Source organism: Crinia signifera, chromosome 1 (assembly GCF_055691185.1).
Source record: "Crinia signifera chromosome 1, ASM5569118v1, whole genome shotgun sequence".
Classification (NCBI taxonomy): Eukaryota; Metazoa; Chordata; class Amphibia; order Anura; family Myobatrachidae; genus Crinia; species Crinia signifera.
This window is the reverse complement of record NC_139217.1, coordinates 432907412-432916945: the sequence shown is the minus strand read 5'-3', so window position 1 is coordinate 432916945 and position 9534 is coordinate 432907412. Positions and strand designations below refer to the sequence as shown.

Below are 9534 nucleotides of genomic sequence, written 5' to 3'. Positions count from 1 at the left end.
AGTCTAAACCTAACCCCTCTGCCCTGCAGCGTGTCCCTAAGTCCCCCCCACTAGTGTCTATCCCTAACCCCCCTTCCCTGGGTGCAAGCTAGCGGGTCCCCACATACCAGTCCTGATGCCAGCTGTCAGGATTCCGTTGATGGCATCCTGATTTATTCATGGTACCGGCAACAGTTGGGATGCTGGCATCGGTACGCTGAACACTGGCATCCTGACCACAGGGCTTAGATCGACACCTGAAATAGGTCGGCATGGATAAAGTCAACAGGGTGGGAAGATCGACACTAGCGTTAGGTCGACAATAAGAAGGTTGACAGTAAAAAAGGTCAACATGATGTTTTCACGTTTCTTTGCCCCGAATGTCGACATAGTCAACATGGGCACAGTCTAAGTGTACCGTGTCTCCTCGCACACTGTTTTAGTCTCCCACCACGCCATAGTGGATGGTAGGGCATGATATACCGCATGTCGGCACATGTTGGCTCCAAAATGTGAAAAACTCATGTTGACATTTTGACTGTTGACTTTCACATTGTCGACCTAATGATTGCGTCGACCTTCCGACCCTGTCAATCTATGTCGAATTATTTCAGGTATTTATTATGTCACATGACCAGCTTACCCTGGCAGCCATACAGGGCTTCACTGGACCTTCTCTATCCCTGTTACAGTGTCGGCATCTTCCTCCCATTACTGACACTCACTGTAACAACATGTGCGTGGATACATTAATTGCTAGATAGAGCATTCAAATATTGCAATTTATAACAGTTAGCCAGCACACTACAGCCCTGATTTTATTTCCTATGGTTATTATTTTCTGTCAAGACACTGAGGAAATAACCGTTGCCCTCAGTAAAGATGGCGGCGGAGGGACAGGAGCTTCCCAGCACTGCAAGCACTTTGCCCACACTGGTCAATGTCTTTACCCCTCCACACTGGTCCCTCAGTTCAGCGGCACTGACAGTATACATGGTGCTGAAAGTCCGCACCCGTGCTGTACAGAGAGAGCTGTGCAGTGCATGCAGTACTGGGATTATAGTTCAATATTAGTGGGTTAATAATATAGTTCCCAATTCCCTCCTTCTAGACTGGTCCTGTGCCACTGAGCTGACACTGATTAATAGCGGTGAGATTGGAAGGGTGACATGCTGCAGGCAAGTGCATAGGGGCTGGGTATAAAATAATAGCTATGTGGAGCTATAACTAGTACATGTGTATGATGATCTGTTATCCAAGTAGTGTCAGATTACACTGAGCCATGTCTTAAAGACTATTTAGGGAATGACAAGTGAAGGGTTAATAGATGCAACTAGTATCTCAGGGAGGGGTCAGTACCTCACACTGCACCTACTGTGAGTGTGACTGGTGGCTGTCACCACCAGGCCCCTCCCCCTGACAGGCTGCTCTCCTGTCATACTTCACATCGGCTGTTCTGCTGCAGGTGTGCATGGTAAGGGATGCTGCTGCTGCTCTCACTGTGCCTACTAAGGGATGCTGCTGCTGTCACTGTGCACTGGGTGACACAGACCACCAGGCCCGTGCAGGCTTCAGAGGAAATGGCAAATTGCAGAATAAATAAGTGGAATAGCCTTCATGCACCAGTCCTCCAGTGTTGGAGATGTTGCCAGCAGCTGATGATTGCATGTATGGGATTACTGGTGCAGGTAGCACAGCTTGTAGAATGATGCAATGATTGCAGGGTACATGTTTATTGTACATGTTACTTGTTACTGGTGGGGATGTGCATGGCTGCTTGGGGGCTGCATTGCATAAGGAGAGCGGTGTGCCCCAGTTATTTGTTGCATGCTTGCTGTGTAACGAATGCTAAGTATGTAACACAGGAGCTGCTTGTATATCTGTGTAATTATAAAGCTTGGGCATTGCAGCAGTTACATGTTTGATGCTACACTGTTATACATGCTTTAGTGTCAGTGCATGGTGTAAAGGATCCTGTGCTTTTATGATGGGTGAATTTGGATGCAAATTGATGTTATTGGCAGGAATTAACTAGTTCCGGTCAATTATCAACTGGAATTATTTCTAATCCGTTTATTTCTTTGATTGGACTGGTTTTATTAATTGCCCTGCTTTGATTTTTGTTATTTTGTTTAGGGTATTTATTGGGGGTGTTCATATAATTTCTATTTAAGATCAAGTTTAACTTGTGTTGGTATGCGCTATATACTTGTGTAAACATAACAGACCTCTCATTACCCCTGTCCAAATAAAGCTGTTGGAATTTAACCTTATACAGAGAGGTTGCTTATGAAAACTGCATACTGTATACTGAATCCCTTTAGACATCGTACCTACAGAATTATTTTAAAGGGGTTGCTGTCAAAATTCTGGCGGTTGAGAGCAGCTGGAATAACAACAGCAAGATCCCCACAGCCAGAATCCCAAAACACCCTGGAGCAAAGTACAGCTGTGTACACAAGGTTGTATATTCAATGGATGTTGAAACTGCCATCTTGCCGAAAAAGATGGCAGTTTTCGACATGAATAGATCAGAAGGGGTTCCGATCTATTCAATGGTAGCTGGGGGGTTTTCGGCAGGTCGAAATGTTCCGACCTGCTGGAAACCAAGTGAATTGACGGAACCTGTTTTTGACGGAAACACAGCCAAAACCGAAAGGTTTTTGCCATGTTTTCGGCATTCTCAATCTGACATAAAAAAAGATGCCGGATTGAGGTAGGTAGGACGGTGCCGGGTGAGCAGCAGTTTATACAGCGACAACCGCCTGTCTGCTGCCGCCCGTAGCCACCCACCGACTCCCGTACCGACCCGCCACACTCAACTGTCCCACCGCCGGCCCATGTGACCGCAGTTCACCCGGCTCCCACTGACTCCCGCTGCCGGGCTCCGGATTTGGACACTGCATTGATTAATGGATGCCGGATCCATTCCGGCAAAATAATTTCAGAATGGATCCGGCATCAATTGAATATACCCAACAGTGAGATATTGGCTAATGGACAATTTTGACTAAGCGATTTTGGCTAAATGCACTGGAGATTTGGGCTAAGTGATCTTGTCTAATGGTGTGTACACAGTTTACAGATTTACCATTCAATTTTGACTATATATTTCAAAATAGAATCGGTATCGCATAGACATCGAATGGAGATCGAACATGGTTTTAAGCTTTTGATCCTGATTCGATGCCAATGCGTGCTCCCATTTAGCTGTAATCAAAAAGCTAAATGGACAGTGCAGTATTGACTATATAATGCAGATTGAATGTAGATAGTATGAAGTGAATGTACAGTAAATAGCACATGAGTTAGCAAAGATTGCATAGCAATCGAATCTTAGTTGAATAGTAAAGGAATCTCACCGTGTATACACACCATAACTAATGATAGTCTAGGACAGTGATTTTCAACCTTTTTACCTCGCGGCACACCAAATAGGACTTTAAAATTGCCAAGGCACACCCTAAGATCCCCATAGGGCAAAATACATTGGCCACCACAGGAAAAAAACAAACCTATTGGCCCCCACATTAAAAACAATCGCACTGATCCCCACAAATAACAAAAATAAAATACATTGACCCTTTACATGAAAAGAAGAGACCAGTAAATAACATTTGAACTGGTGGTGGCTGTAAATGGGTTTGGGCATCTCTAGATGTGGGGGCACACTTGAGAACAGCTAAAGGCACACTAGTGTGCCACGGCACACTGGTTGAAAAACACTGGTCTAGGATCTAGTCAAAATTGCCTTACCTGCACAGTCTATCTATGCTAGGAGATCCTGACGTAAGGTGCCCATACACAGACCGATTCTGTGCATCATAAAGCACAAAAAGTATGTGCTGAACTAGATCGCAACTAGGGTGGCCAATCCCGGGATTTCGGGATTAGACTGCGCATGCGCAGTCTAATGCCGGCCAGCGTCTGAGCGTGTGCTCAGGCGATGCCCGGCTTCTCCCTTCCCCGGCAGTGCATCCCTGCGCAGTGTGACGAGTACAGAGGTCACGCTGTGCAGGCCAAGCAGCTGCACAGAGCCAGTGTGGCTCTGTGCAGCATGCGTTCGCCCCCGCCCACCAACCCGGCTGGGTCCCCAGAAGCCCGCCCCCCCACCCCCGGCTCGCTGCCCGCCCCGCTAGCCGCTACCCACCCATCCACCCACCCATCCACCCACCCTCCAGGCCGGCTCCCCGCCCATCCACCCGGCCGGCTCCCTGCCCATCCACCCGCCGGCTCCCAGCCCATCCACCCGCCGGATCCCCTGACGCCCGCCAACATACCCGGCTGCCTGGCTCCACAGACACCCGGCCGGCTAGCCGGCTGCCCACCCACACACCCGGCCGCACCCCACCCCACATGTAAGTAAATATGTGGGGCGGCCGGGGTGCGTTTTTTAAATTAGGGAAGCCAATCCCGGGATCCCGGGAATCCCGGGATTGGGCATTTTTCAATTCCGAAATCCGGGATTGAAAAAATGCTCCGGGATTGGCTTCCCTTATCGGAACGCATCTACTTTAAAGCGCACATCACATGCATTTTGAACTAGATGTGATGCAATCTAGTTAAAAAATGCACAGAGCTAATCGCTCCATGTATGTATGTACAGTATGTATGTATGTATGTATGTATGTACCTAGCATCAGTATCTAAGCAGGAGAAACACTGGGAGAGTCTGGCTAACCTAGGAGATTTTGACTAGTCAAAATCTCACCCTGTGTACACCCCTTTAGGTCAGAGGTCCTCAAACTATTTGCTCTGGTACCCCATCAGACAATAAAAATAATTACAGGACCTCAGCAAGTTACTGCAGAAGGTCATCACATCACATGTGTAGTCAGCAGACAGCACATACATGGCAGCATTGTGGAGGCGCAGAGTGATGGGAGGAGTCTAAATAACAGACAATTCAACAGATTTTTTAGACTTCTTGAGTCACTGACTGAGATTAGAAAAAGTCATCAGCCTGATGGTCAGCAACATGGAGTCGCGACCCCATACTGAGGAGGATGCACAGTTTGAGAACCGCTGCTTTAGGTCATAGTTGCTGACTTCTGGTCTGTTCTCTCTGGGGGCCAGATGTATCAAGCTTCAAAAAGTGATAAAATGGAGAGTGAAAAACAACCAGCCAATCAGCTCCTACCTGTCATGTCATGTTACAGGCTGGCAGGGGCGGATCCAGGATAAAATGACAGGGGGGGCACCATGATAAAAGAGGGTTTAGGTGGGGGAGGGGCGGTGTTAGTGGTGCCAGTGTACATGCTAAGAGAGCTGCATAGAGAGGGTACAAGCATTGTACAGCAGTGAAAGTGGCTACAATGATGTGATTCAGCCAGAATTGCATCATCAGCTGCCCTTACCACTCACTTTACTCATTAATACCCCTTTTACACCGCCGAAAAATCCGGGTCAGCGGCGGGTCAGACCCGGATCCGCGGCGGTGTAAATGGGGGGTATCCGTTTCCATTTACACGGGTCCTCTACCCAGGTCCTGACCTGGGTAGAACACGGATAGGACCCGTGTAAATGTCGGTGTAAATGGTCCCGCTGCGGGTGCAGGCACCCGCAGCGGGTCCACAGCGTGCAGCGCTGGGGAAGATGTTCCCAGCTGCTGCGGGAGGAGGGGGGTCCCTGCGGCTGCTGAGGAGAGGGGGGTACCTGTCAGCCTGCTGTGCTGGGGGTACGGGGGTGCTAGGGGTACCTGTCCTGCCTGCGGTCGGATCTCAGCGGAGAAGATGATGTGCGCCGCTGCTGTATCACCCCCCCCCCCCCCCCGCATCCGGCAGCCGGTCCCTGCGGCGTATGGAGTGTCAGTATCGGCGGTCCCTCCAGCGCATAGGAACTAGTACTAGTTCCCATGCGCCAGAGGGACCCCCGCCACTGACACTCCATACGCCGCACGCCGCAGGGACCGTCTGCCGGGGAGGGGGGGGGGGTGGTACAGCAACGGCGCACATCATCTTCTCCGCTGAGATCCGACCGCAGACAGGACAGGTACCTTCAGCACCCCTTGCACCCCCCAGCACCCCGGTACCCCCAGGTACACCAAGCACAGCAGGCAGGACAGGTACCCTCCGGCACCCCCAGCACCTTAAAAAAAAAAAAAAAAAAACACACTTAACCTGGGTCAGCCCTGATTATATATATATATATATATATATATATTATATTTCTATATATTTCTATATATATATATATATATATATATATATATATATATATATATATATTTTTCTATAAATATATATATAAAATATTATTTAAGGCAGGGCTGACCCAGGTTCAGTGTAAATGGTGCAGACCCAGGTCCGACCCAGGTCAAAGTGCTGTGTAAATGGGGTATAAAGCAGGGTCAGACCCTGGATACTCCAGCATTCAAAGACCAGGGTCCGACCAGGGTTTTTGGTGTAAAAGGGGTATTAGTGGGTGGCGGGGCAGGGTGGGGCAGGGTCTCAAAACCGGGAGACTTGCCTGTCCTTCCAGCCCCCTGATTTCTGGTAACTACATGGCTGTCCTGGGAAGGTAAGGTAAGTATGGGTTAGGGCGAATCAGTTAGGGGTAGGGTTAAAACGTACCCAATTGACTGTGCCGATTGCCAGTATTTTGTACCCAAACCTTTTAAAAATATAGTTATTATTTGATTTAAGAAAAAAAAAGTGTGTGTGTATATATATATATATATATATATATATATATATATATATATAGCCTTTTATCTGTTATACTTATTAAACGGTAAATAATTTTATTTTGTATAGTTTCAGGGATAACGTGTATAATTTCATATGTAGACCAGTTTTTTTTTTATTGCTCTTTACCAAGCTAGACCCTTTTCCACTGTAGAAAAAAATGTAACATATTTTCCTTATTGCTGGATTCATTGTAATAAGTATCTCAGCTGATATTTAATGTATCATCACTGCAGTGAGCCCTGGATTATCTGCCCCATCCACCTCTGTCCTGCTGAGTCTGGCTTACCCCAACAGTCTCAAGTGGATGTTTAGGGTCTCCTAGCAACCACAAATTGTAAACAGAAGCTTCTGTATTCCTGTTTTCTACATGGAATGCAGTACTTGTAGCATTCCCCTCCTTGCTGCAGATAGGGGGGGGGGGGATTTGCCCAACATTGCCGTGCGCACTTTGCGGCACTGAGGATCTCACTCTAAAATGTTCCCTACCCCATCCCAGCATGCCTTGCAATAGTTTTAGCATTCCCTAATAGCAAAACTGTGGCAAGGCATGATGGGACTTGTAGTTTCACAACATCTGGAGGGCCATAGTTTGGACATGCCTGCCATAGGAGAACCAGAACCGGCACCAAAATGCATCAGCGATTGCAATACACCCCTTTCTCCCATAACTGAATTTTGACAACTGAAAGTTGACATGCATCAAGGTCAACACACCTGAAGGTCGACATGGGCTAGGTTGACAGTCAAAAGGTTGGGGTTTTCACAATTTTGTTTTAACCCGAATGTCGACACAGTTGACATGGACACTAAAAACGTGCACAGCGTCCCCTGCACAGCGGATGTCAGCTGTCTGCCTGCTTCCCACACAGGACACTCACAGATCAGAGACACCATAGAGGAGAAATCATTCGATGGGCACCAATGATGTCAGCTTCCTACCCCCTGCACCGGCGTCACGGCTCGATTACCATGGGAATGCCCAGCGTTTACATGGGAACGCCTATGAAACGCTGGGTGTTCCCATGAGCGCGACTATCCACCACTGCCCCACGCCCCCCGGCCGCAGCCTTGGGTGCACACCCCCCCTGGCGTATGCACATGCGCAGAAATGACCCTGCGCATGCACATACACATGCCATCGGTCCACGTGCGAATGTTTTGGTCTGTGCGAATGGACCAAAATAACCCCCTCTTATTGCTGTGTTACTTCAAGCACCAGCCAGTCCTGCTTCATCATACCCTCCAACATGACCCATTCCATTAGGTACAAAATGCTCTGTTTCTGGACTTCCTTACCAGTGGCAGTTACAGATGTGAGCCTGCAGCACAGTCCAATATTCAAAAAGGGGAGCCATACCTAATGCCACCCCAAACATCACTGTCCTGGACTCACTGGCAGTTGATGTGACCCCCTTCTTTGAATATTGGACTGTGCTGGAGTCCAACCTCTGTAACTGCCACTGGCAGGGAAGTCCAGGAACAGAGCATTTTGTACCTAATGGAATGGGTCATGTTGGATGCTTCATGCGTTTTACCGTCTCCTATGCATTTATGTGTACAGTACTCGAAGCACCAGCGAATGCAGCTGAGCACTAACCACTATGTTCTGTATATTCCTGATATACTCCAAGTGTTATCTCAGACTCCTGTATGTATTGGAGATACTCCTAATGCTAGTCAGTCATGCTAAGCACTATATATACACTATCAAGTGTGTCCCTGAGGTGTTCATAGTTCCTGCCAATTCTACTAAGCATCTTCATACTATCTTCTGTTTGCCTCAGTGATATTCTACTGTACAGACCAGAGCTCCTCACACACAGGGCCGGTGCAAGGTTTCTCAGCACCCTAGGCAAATATTCTGCAAGCCGCCCCCCCCCCCCCCCCCCCCCCTCCTTCAAAAAACACAGCTTCAACACATAGCTGCCCAGGACATTACCGTTGCCACCAGCAACCCTCCCATTCCTGAACACTGCCACTACAGACAGCACACACCACGTTCCTACTAATGCCTCCGCAGACATCCCTACCAGCACCCCCAAACACCGCTCCTGCCAATAGCACCCTAGCCTGGACAAGTGCACATTACTACATACAGCACCACCGACAGACCAGACGGCGGTGCTGTCTGCGGTGATGTGCATTGTCCAGGCAGGGGTGCTATTGGTAGGAGCGGTGATTAGTACAGGGGGTTGCCTGTGGTAAGGGGGCTTGGAGCTGTGAAGGGGAGGCAGTAGAGGGTAGCCTGTGTGGGGGATGGTGGGGGGGGATCGCTGGTGCCACAAATGGGGGGAGGGGGTGGTTTGTAGTTTTGAGGGGAGAGAGAGCATGAGGGGGTAACCTGTGGGGGGGCTGTGTGTGTGTGTGGGGGGGGGGGTGGGTGCCATGAATGGGGGGGTTTGGAGCTGTAAGGGGAGAGAGAGAATATGAGGGGGGTAGACTGTGTGGGGGAGGGGGGGTTGCGGGTGCCGAGAATGGGGGAGGGGGGGTTGAGGTTGTGAGGAGAGAGCATGAGGGGGGTAGCCTGTGTGGGGGAGTGGGTAGCTTGTGTGGGGGAGGGGGGGTCGCGGGTGCCGCAAATGGGGGGAGGGGGGTCGCGGGTGCCGCGAATAGGGGGAGGGGCGGGCGTCCACTGGAAATTGATGAGGATTGCTGCCAGGGCCTGGTGGCTGACGACCAGCCAGGGATGGGGGCAGCAAGTTTAACATGGGCAGGCTCGAGCGGGGTGAGGGAGGGTACAAATGACTCACCGAATAGCTGAGTAAGTGCTTGAAGTTGGCAGATGCAGCTTCGCTTCCTTCCTCCGGCTCTCCTCTGCGTAGCTTTCCTGCTGCTGGCCTGCTGCTCCTCCTGCAGCTCACTACCG

The 9534-nt window shown here is 49.4% G+C and overlaps 1 protein-coding gene across 1 annotated transcript in view; it reads left to right on the top strand.

The window, feature by feature from the left end:
* The first annotated feature begins 1379 nt into the window (after positions 1-1379).
* SGTB (small glutamine rich tetratricopeptide repeat co-chaperone beta) overlaps positions 1380-9534 on the top strand; it is a 43821-nt gene continuing 35666 nt past the window's right edge. Inside the window, exon 1 of the mRNA XM_083152889.1 lies at positions 1380-1453. The gene's annotated coding sequence lies outside the window, so the exon portion shown is untranslated. The remainder of the gene's footprint in view (positions 1454-9534) is intronic.